Consider the following 10443-nt stretch of genomic DNA (forward strand, 5'->3'; position numbering starts at 1 on the left):
GGCCGCTTTTCGGCTGCTCAGGCAGTAAAAACAAAACTATAAACTCAATCAGCAAAAACGAAACTATGAAAACGCAGTATTTCGTCTATCGTTAAGACCTGGAATTTCGTTTTGTTTCCTGTGCAAATAACCACTTTTTTTTCAACTACGAACTTTCCGATTTCGCTTAAAGCGCACGGTTCGTGATTTCGCGGAATAGCTCCACCCGGTACAGTAACACTTCCCAGTGCACATTTCATAATAGTCTCACCTGAACACTCCAGCGATGCAGATGCAGACCACGTGAAGACAACTATTTGCCTTATCCAGGATATATGCAGTCAACAAACTGATTCAACCACTAACAATTTTTATGGATTGCAGACTATATATGTGTGTAAAAATCAAGAGCTCGTAATGTGGCCTCCCGCATATGATGATGACGAGCAGATGGAGACGGCGTAATATATGCCGCTCAAAAGAGTTTTAAAAAAAACTCTATCGGACATTCACGCTGCTGCCTGCACGAGCAATGCTTCTGGCAGTCTTTTTATCTTGTACGCGAACTTCTGGTGGCGCCTGTATGTGCTCCTATCGCGCAGTGCTCAGGCAACCCGTGCGGACAAGTGTTATGTTACTGCATTCGTATTTCCATGTGGCGCGGATGACCCCGAAAAAAAATCTATGAGCGCTCAGTGCTTGGGACTGCATAAATAGAAAAAGGTTTACAAAAACTAGCAGTGATGCATACTTGTATTATTGCGTGAAGGAGTGTGCGACTATGGATTAGAGAATATCGAACGATTCGTGTAATTTTTCTTGTTTCGCAAGTGAGGAGCTGTTGTTGTTGGAGCGGCGGACCCTTGGACATTCGGCCACTCGGTCTAAGTTTGAATCTGTTGTTTGGACAGCTTATACGTACGTTATTCATAAGAGCACGATGTACAGCTTGCGCATTAGTAAATGCTCGCCCGGTGATGCATAATTACATGAACGGGTCAGTGTGTTGAAGATCCGTAATAGTATGGTGCACGAATGCCATTGGCCCAGCCGTCAAACACGAAATAACAGCCAAGCTGCTCCCCTGTCAGCGTCTCCTGGAGAACGTGATGGTGAATAAATTAACATACGGAACATCTACACAGGGTTCCAAATCGTTATTTCTGCCCGCATTAACGCAAAAGCGAAAGGTATTGTGCGATAATGTGTGCAATGATCATCCCATTGCTCATGAACAAGACTGCTGCTTTATCCAGGCGATGGACCATGGGCCGGGCTGCGGACTGGTGTCAGTCGCTGGTCGCCTTGATCGATCACACCCGTTCCAACTGAACACGTTTATTCAAGGCAATTCTCGGATACATGATCTCCATCACATGACGCTCGGAGTCCCTCTCCCTGCTGCTCCCCTCTTTCTCTCTGCCGCCCTCTCTCCAGTCCCGTCTCCGTTTTCACGCGGCCGCTCGGGTCACTCAGGTCACGCGCGCGCGCCGATCCAGGTGGCCGTGGTTCTCACCTTCTAGCTCTCGTGATATCGCTTAGCTGGCGCTAGGCGTCCGGAGATAGGGGGAGACTCGAATGCTTACACGACCGGGCTCCCAAACATTGCGTCCTCGCAATGGCGCAGACCCTGTCGCTGCTGCGTATTATTCGGTAATATAATCTTCGAGCCACTTAGGCGGTTTCCTTAGGCGCGTTCGGCGATCTGAACAGTCTTCCGGTGCATCTTCGAATTCTCTTGAGCGCGGCGAGTCTTGCGTGAACGATTCTTGTTCTTTCTGTAGTTCAGGCGATGATGTCACCGCGCTGTCTTGCACATGGTAGTGCTTCAGTTGTCTAGCTGTGGCAAGTCGGGTATCTTCGTAGCCGTTTTCTTCCTTAGCGATGGTAAACGTGTCTTTGTTTACATGAAGAATTCTGTATGGCCCGTCGTAGAGAGGTCCCAGCTTGGCATCTCTTGCTCCTTTTTGGTACCATACTTCGTCACCTACTTCGAAATTGGATAGGCGGTGTTTAGCGTCGTGCGTCCGTTTCATTTTGCGTAGATAGGCCGTTAATGTGGCATTGGCTTGCGCACGTTTTGCTTCGATGTCGTCAGTTGGGTCCTGCGGGATGTTCATTTCGTTGTCCAGTTGTTTGCGTGGGACATAGTTGAAAAGCAATTCGAATGGAGAGAATTTTATTCCAAAGTGAGGCTGGTTATTCACCTGAAATGTTGTTTCTCTCATGTATTCGCTCCAGTGGTCGATGTCGCCGTTCACGTTTTTTCGCTGTGCGGACAAGATATTGCCGTTTGCTCTTTCGACAAGACCGTTTGTTTCCGGAGCGTAAGGTACTGTCAGGCCGTGCGTGATGCTCTTCTCGGCAAAGTATCTCTTTGCAGCTCTTGACGTGAAAACTTTGTCGTTGTCTGTTATCACGGTCTTCGGTGTTCCAAACGTGAGAACGATGTCTTCCTCGACAAAACGTAGTACATGTTCCGTTGATTTATCGGGTACGGCACGTGTTACGATGAATCGCGTTGTCACGTCAACAGCGGTTATAAAATATTTGTTGGAGTCCTGGGAATTGATGGGTCCAACGTGGTCCATTGCGATGGTTTCGAATGGGTTGGAGGATGGCATACGGGGGTTTAGTGAACCAGCTTGCACTCCCGTCTGCGAGTTGAATCTTTGGCAGGTTTCGCATCCTCTCACGTAGTTTTCAACTTCGTTCTTCATGTTTTCCCAGAAGTAGCGTCGCTGTATTTTAGACAGTGTCCGAGTAACATCGCCATGACCGTCGTTGTCGTGGTACGATTGGAGTACATCTTGTTTCAGCGATTCGGGTATTATAATGCGATGAATCTCCTTTTCTCCGTTATTCGTCACGTGTACGAGCCTGTCGTTGACAAGCTTGTATTTTGACTTGCTTGCCTGCGGCTGCTGCGTTTGCTGAATGACTGATGCAAGTTTCGGATCGGTTCGTTGCGCTTTGTTCAGTCGATCATCCTCGGCTATGAGAATGAAAACTCCGTGCGCGTCTTCAGGCGTTCTTGATAAGGCGTCGGCCACTACGTTTGTCTTTCCTGATGTATGGCGGATGCTGAAGTTGTAAGACATCAGGTCAAGCACAATGCGTGCAAAACGTCTGTTCGGATTTTTCTTTGACATAATGTGCGAGACAGCCCAGTTGTCCGTGTAGATGTCAAAGTGCTCGAGTCCTTGTAAGTAATGGTGAAACTTGTCGGTGACGGCCCAATGCACTGCAATTGCTTCAAGCTCTGTTGAGTGCTTGTGCTTATCCGATTCCGGCACTTTCTTGCTTGCATATTCGATTATGCGTGTTTCGTTTCCATGTTTTTGGGACAAGACTGCACCAAATGCCGTGTATGAAGCGTCGACATGCACTTCGGTTGGAAGTGATGGGTCGAAGGTAGCTAGTATGGGTGCTTTGATCAAACATTCCTTAAGTTTGTCCATGGCTTCTTGACATTGAGTAGTCCACGTTATCAAGGAGTCCTTTTTCGTTAGTTCTGTCAGGGGTTCGGCGATCTTCGCATAGTCCTTTATATACTTTCGGTAATGCGATGTCAGCCCGAGGAAAGATCGTACTTCGGTTTTTGTGTTCGGTTTGCCATATCCCGATATAGCTGCGGTTCTTCCCGGATCGATTGTTACTCCTTCGCGGGATATTATCGCACCAAGGAAAGGGATGGACTGCACTGCGAATAGGCATTTTTTGAAGTCTGCTCTGAGTCCTAAGTTCTGTAGAGTTTTCAGCACTTGACTCACCGTCTTGATGTGCTGTTCCGACGTGTCCGTAAAGATACAGATGTCGTCCATGTAGACGATGACTTGGTTTTTGTCCATCAGCGCCTTTAGACCTTCGTTCATTACGCTCTGCATTGTTGAGGGTGCCGTGCATAGTCCAAAGAGCATACGAGTCGGTTCATAGTGACCATCTTCTGTCACAAATGCGGCTTTTTTTCGGTCTTCCTGACGAAGCGGAATGTTCAGAAAGGCCTTTTTAACGTCAATTTTTGTGAAGTACCGCGATCCAGAAATTTTGCGGACTGCTGCGTCCACTTTCGGCATCGGGTATGCGTGTTTGACAGTTTTTGCGTTCAGGAAGCGATAGTCTACACACAGTCGTTTAGGAGTTGATTCGTGATGAGGTTGCTCAACCACGATGACGGGTGATGCATAAGGCGATTTCGATGGACGTATGATCCCTTTGTCCAGCCATTCTTGCGTTTGTTGCCGTATGAACTTTTTGTTGATTTCACTGGCGGTGTACGGCTGCATGCGAATGGGTTTGTCGTCGGAGAGCTCGATTGTGTGTTCTACGTGAGTGCACAGTCCGAGGTCATTCTCAGGGTTTGTGAACACTTCAATGTGGTCAAGCAGAATGGATTGAAACCTGCCTGTTTCATCTGTGGTGAAATCTTCAGGTTTCACTTGCGTGATGAGCTGAACGATTTCTTCACTGGATGGAAGTTCTTTGCTGCTGCTTACAGTTGTGACGTCCGTGACTGCTCCGCATGTCGTTGATGTCGGGCATATGCAGGTATCATTAGTCGCTTCGGAGTGTTCGACAGTTTTGTCTCCGGTCGGTGTCGTATTTGTCCCTTTCGCCCGATTGGGCGGTAGCTTCTGCGGAACGACGTTTTCTTCTGCTCCCCTCACGATCTCCTTTGGAATCCATTCCAAGCTGTGAATGCCGTTTGCGCATCGTTCAATGTAGTCATATGGTACGCACTCGCGCCAATCGATTCCCACAATTGCGTCGTAGGGTAGATCCTTTACGACTTTGACCTCGATTGTTGCTGAGGTTTTCCCGATCGTGATGCGTGCTTGCGTGACGCCTACTGGTATGTCGGATGTTCCGAAAGGTCCCTTGAGCAGAATGTCTTTTTCTGGTGCCACTTCGAGGTTCTGCTGTGTGGCGAATGCGTGAGACACTAAGGAGACTGTTTAACCAGTGTCCCAGAGCGCTGACGTTTCGATCTCGTTGATTTTTGCCGGTAGGAGAATTAGTTTTCCTGGTGATTCTCCTTTGACAATGCAGTTGGTGTGCTCTTCGCTTGCTCTTGCCTCTCTGCGGCGCGCTGCAGACTTCTTTTGCTCTTCGGTCCTCGTGTCTGGTTGGGGGCAATCTTTGGCTCGATGTCCCTTCGTTCTGCATCTTGCGCAGGTGTCTGGCGGTAGACGTTGTGTCTTCGGGTACGTTGCACTCGGGGCTTCCACCGAATTTTTTTCAGGGAATTTTGAAGTCTTGGGGGAGGTTTGGTGTTTGGTGTTATCCTGCGATAGTCCAGCATCTCGTCGATCAAGTTGTTGAACGTAGTGCAAGAATTCCCCTATGGTTCCGCGGCGGAGATCGTGGAAGGCAGCGAGCATGGGCTTCGCACTGTCTTGTCGCACTCCCTGAATGAGCCAGTCCACCACATCGTCGTCGGAGAGACCATATGTGCCACGTTTGATGCGTTGGAGCCGGGCGTACATGTAGTCGGTCATGCTTTCGTTTTCTCGTTGCGCTCTTGCGTCAACTGAGGCAACCCACTGGCAGAAGAGTAGTGGTTTGTCAAACTCATCTTTTAGAGCTGATACCCAGGTTGTCCAGTCGTTGTACTGGTTGCCTGTGGTTTGATGCCATGATGATGCGCGCCCTCGGAGTCGTGATATTCCTGCATTCAAGGTTGCTGCATCGGTCCACGAGCAACGATCTCGCATCGACTCCACTGATGTCTTCCAATCTTGAAAGTTTTCTCTTTCAGTTCCGGAGTAAGTCGGTAGCGTTCCTGTCAAATCAGGCGTCGTTGTTATTTGCAGCGCCCTGCTGTCGTTCAGCAGGTTAGATGATGTCATTTGCCGTTCCAGGAGTCGAGCCATCATCTGTAACGTAGTGTTGAGCACAGCGAGCTCCGTCGTTGCACTTATAGTTGCGGATTGCATCGTTGTTTCTGTACGAGGTGCGTCTGGCGTTGTCGACAGTCCGATTTCGGATGGATTTCTAAGCGGCGTTTGCATTCCGAAAATACCCGGGGTCCGAGGTTGTGTTGTCTGCAACTCCCGTGTGCCGTTCCCAGCTTCGTCCGGTATCGGCGTGGAGATTCTGGGGTTCGAAGCGTTCTCCCCGCCGGTCGCCATTGCTGGTGCACTTGCAGCTTCTCCTTCACTTGCTCGGAGTTCAGTATAACGTTTTCGGCTGCCGTTGGTCCACCTAAAAGTCCGCTTGAAGGTTCGCTAAATAATCCTCGTCGCCATGTCAGTCGCTGGTAGCCTTGATCGATCACACCCGTTCCAACTGAACACGTTTATTCAAGGCAATTCTCGGATACATGATCTCCATCACATGACGCTCGGAGTCCCTCTCCCTGCTGCTCCCCTCTTTCTCTCTGCCGCCCTCTCTCCAGTCCCGTCTCCGTTTTCACGCGGCCGCTCGGGTCACTCAGGTCACGCGCGCGCGCCGATCCAGGTGGCCGTGGTTCTCACCTTCTAGCTCTCGTGATATCGCTTAGCTGGCGCTAGGCGTCCGGAGATAGGGGGAGACTCGAATGCTTACACTGGTCACGTGGGGTCAACTGTGCGTGCTCTGACCCGCGACAGCTCTGACTCGGCGGGCACAAATTTTTGTTTAAATCCTTTTACAGTAACGGGATCAGCTTACATTCGGGTGATATCTTAAGTGCAGCACTGGCTGCTTCTAGCGATCTGTAAACAAGTTTGGCGCGCTGTACCCTGCAGCGTTGCACTTAATCCGTTTAATCCCAGACTCAAATATGCAGGCAATACTACCGCTACGTGCGGTGACCACATGCGCATCTTCGTGGGCCTAGAAGATACTAACACTGCACCTAATTATTGTCCTGCAGTTCGTTGCATCGCTGGTCACACAAACGCAGTGTGTGGAAAAACACGTGCAGCAAACTCATCCACCATTTCTGCCGGCGGCTATGGCTGAATTAGACGTACGCGTCAGCTCTTGGCGTGCTACGTTTACGAATATGGCAGCCAAAGGACTGCGGTCTGCCGCCAGGAAAAACGCTCCTGCATTTCTCGCCCGCACCGGTCCACGGACCTCACAGACCAGAAGTACAACGTCACGTAACACCTGGTCCGCGGGCCAAAATACGCCCGTGGTCGGCGAGCCCAGACAACAGACCTGCTTTGAGCACTCTAGAACACACGAGCAATATCAACACGTTAGTGCGTGGTTTCTTTCTTCGATCCTTCCATAATCTGTTACATGCCTCACACCAACACCCATAGCACTCACCTTGTCGGCCCCACAAATGAGCTTCTAGTGTGAGCTCCGCCACCGAATTTTAGTCAACTATGATGGAGGTGCACTTACGGAATTTCATGTGGGGCTCCCGAATGGGGGCCGAGTCGAGATGTTGTGGGAGGAGGGGTGGAGAGGACGGCATTCAATATCTTGACCTTTGGATAATGCCAGTAATGTGTCATGGATTTCATTGTGTTACTCACTTTGCATGACAGAGCACAGGTTGCATATTGTTAAGCGGTCATATTTCGAAAGCACTAGTACTTATAGTGGCCGTTCCCCGCATTTAGCTCTCATGCGTTTGTCTGAAGACTGTTTTCTGGCAGGCTGCTCGCCTGCCCACCGAGTGGAGGCCAGGTGAGCATAAATAGGCTGCCCACAGTGTCAAGCGGTAGCTCAATTAATCGTGAGAGGCTGCTCGCGAAGAGCAACCTGGATCGCAACCCAACCAAAGTTCCCCCGATGGCAGCACCTGCCATCGCAGGGCAGTGGCACACCGCTCCGTACTGTGCGATGTCAGTGCACGTTAAAGAACCCCAGGTGGTAGAAATTTCCGGAGCCCTCCACTACAGCGTCTCTCATAGCCTGAGTCACTTTGGGACGTTAAACCCCATAAACCAAACCAAACCAACTACTGCACCACTGCGCCAGGAGTAGTGGGAAGACTCCCAGAGAACTATGAATGGAGCGAGTGACAAATTCCGCTTACTATATGGACATTAACCCATTAGCGCCATTCCAACAACTGCCATACGTGAACACTAAATCTGAACACCGGGACCGAAGTGAAAACCCAACAGCTAGCGCACCCAATTTGCATTTGACCTGACTACGCAAATCGACCAATATTTTTTTTTTTGTATTGCACTCAGTCAGTGTTGATTTGTTTATCATGGTTGTGAAGAACATACCCTATCTCAAGCAAGAATAGAACATTTGCCTAATTATCTTTTTCAGGTATGTTTTTTTCTTACAGAACCAATATTTCATTCAATATTCGAAGGCATTTTTTTTTCATATTCGTACATGATCTGTATCAGGAAATTTGTATACTCGCACACCCCTCATTTTAATTTATTCACTGAAGATTTGATATGTCTTTAAATTCCCATAAACCTGATTCTACTCTAATGACTACTCCTTTCTAGTAGTGCCTTCGTAGACTCCCTTCTTCATTGCTGATGTGTTTTATTTAATTTATTAATCTTTTCCTGCCCACTATATTTGGTGTCTGGGTATGTGCCATGTTTTTTTTTTTGTATACATACCCTGCAAAAAAATGCTTTCCTGTAATTGCAGTATCAATAAGCAAAATAAAACTAAATGAAATTACACAACAGAAGTGGTATGCTTCTCATAGGTATGGAACAATACAGACGGCAAGGGTACGCAGCTATAAATACTGTGGTTGCAAGCACGCAGTGCTGGTGGCTTTTATATACATGTTCTTTGGCATGTGTAGTCTCCATCTACGGTTAGCATAACCATTATCTTCGCCTCCTTTGGCTGTTCCTGATTCACCACTGTAATCGCCAATTTACATTTGACAGCACTGTGGGCATGCTCAGCCCAACGTTAGTCAGAGAAAACAGAAAAGAAACATGACTAGGCTGTGACCACAGCGGTGTCCAACATAGATTTTAGTATTTGCTTCGTGTGCGAGAAATGCGGGGTTCGATTCCAGTGCCGCCGGGTACCCGCCGGTGATACAATAGAGTGACTACAAGGTGCACAATTCTTGCCAGAGGACGGGATAGGATATCCAGGGAAATCGTAGAAGCATTCGAAATCCACAACGCAAAGGAACAATGTGTGAGTGCACCCTCCCTGTGCCTGTCGCAAAAAGAATTGGATTTTCTTAGGGGCAGGGTAAATGTTTAATCCTGTTCTTAAATGCCCCTCTCTGTCTTTTTTGTTAATCACCTTGTGCCGCGATTTTAGTCCCGTTTTTCACCGTTAGTTTAACGCTGTTTTTTTGCCTTTTGGCTATGTGCATATCCGTTTTCATCATTTTCATCGCTTTTACTTCCGTCCCGGCCTCTTACACCGTGGTTTTATCGCTTTTTGTCTTTCTTTCGGCTTTTTAACCTTTTTATCGTTTTTACCCTTGGACGTGACTACACTGTTTCGGTGATTGTGCAGGATCGCCTTGGACACACCCCCCTCTTTGTACTTTATATATGTGTCCTGCTTCGAAATAAAATTTCAGTTGTTAGTCAGCGCCCGTGTCTGTGTCTTCTTCCTTCGTGTTTTCGTCCCGTTCCTTGCGCTGTTATTTCATCATGGATTACCAACTAGCCTGGCATCTTGCACTTCTGACTACAAGCATTCCCCTGGCCCGGTGCTCAACTTATCTGGGATGCTTGGGAAGTGGTTTCTAAACCCACCTTGTGTAGACAAATATACCTTGTGCTATGGAGTTTCTCAAGCCAATGCAGCCCTTGCAACACAAAAATTCGCCAATATGAATACACCTTTATGGCACACTGTCTCAACCACTTGCACGGACTTTGTTTTCAACAGACTTGTACGGACACTTCACTAATGAATTACCTCCACAGACCCCATGGAAAGGAGCTACGCGAGCGCTCCTTGATGGAAGCTTGTGAAACCAGTTGGCCCTCAGAGCAGTAGAACTTCTGAAAGGGAGCCTCGAGCACTGCCTGAAGTGTTTATATTAATGCGTTGCTCCACTCATTTATTGTGTTCTTTCAGCCTCTGGAGCACATATGGCAGGCTCTCTCAGATCATGAATGGCAGTTTGCCAATATTCCTCAAGAGAAAAGTATACAACAGCTGTATCCTACCGGTACTCACCTATGGGGCAGAAACGTGGAGGCTAACAAAGAGGGTTCAGCTTAAGTTAAGGACAACGCAGCGAGCTATGGAAAGAACAAATACAGATGAACGTTAAGGGGGGGACATGGGTGTTAGAGCATTTTTTTTTATTCACAGACCAAATGCAATGAATCTGCACAGACTTATTCAGTCTTTTCTGCTGATTTCAAATATGCAATTTGTTTATTTCTAGGCCAATTAGTTCCTGAGATATTAATATATATCATGCCATTGTCTGCACAAGCAATAGAAAAAAAATGGGCCACCAGAAATTTAATTTTAATATGTGGGTAGATACTACAATGTGTGAGGAATGCAACGCCGGAAGCAGTTTTCAGTTTTTTGTCCATGTGGACA

This window comes from Amblyomma mixtum, chromosome 1 (genome assembly GCF_055824585.1).
Source record: "Amblyomma mixtum isolate Tamu chromosome 1, ASM5582458v1, whole genome shotgun sequence".
In the NCBI taxonomy this organism is placed as follows: Eukaryota; Metazoa; Arthropoda; class Arachnida; order Ixodida; family Ixodidae; genus Amblyomma; species Amblyomma mixtum.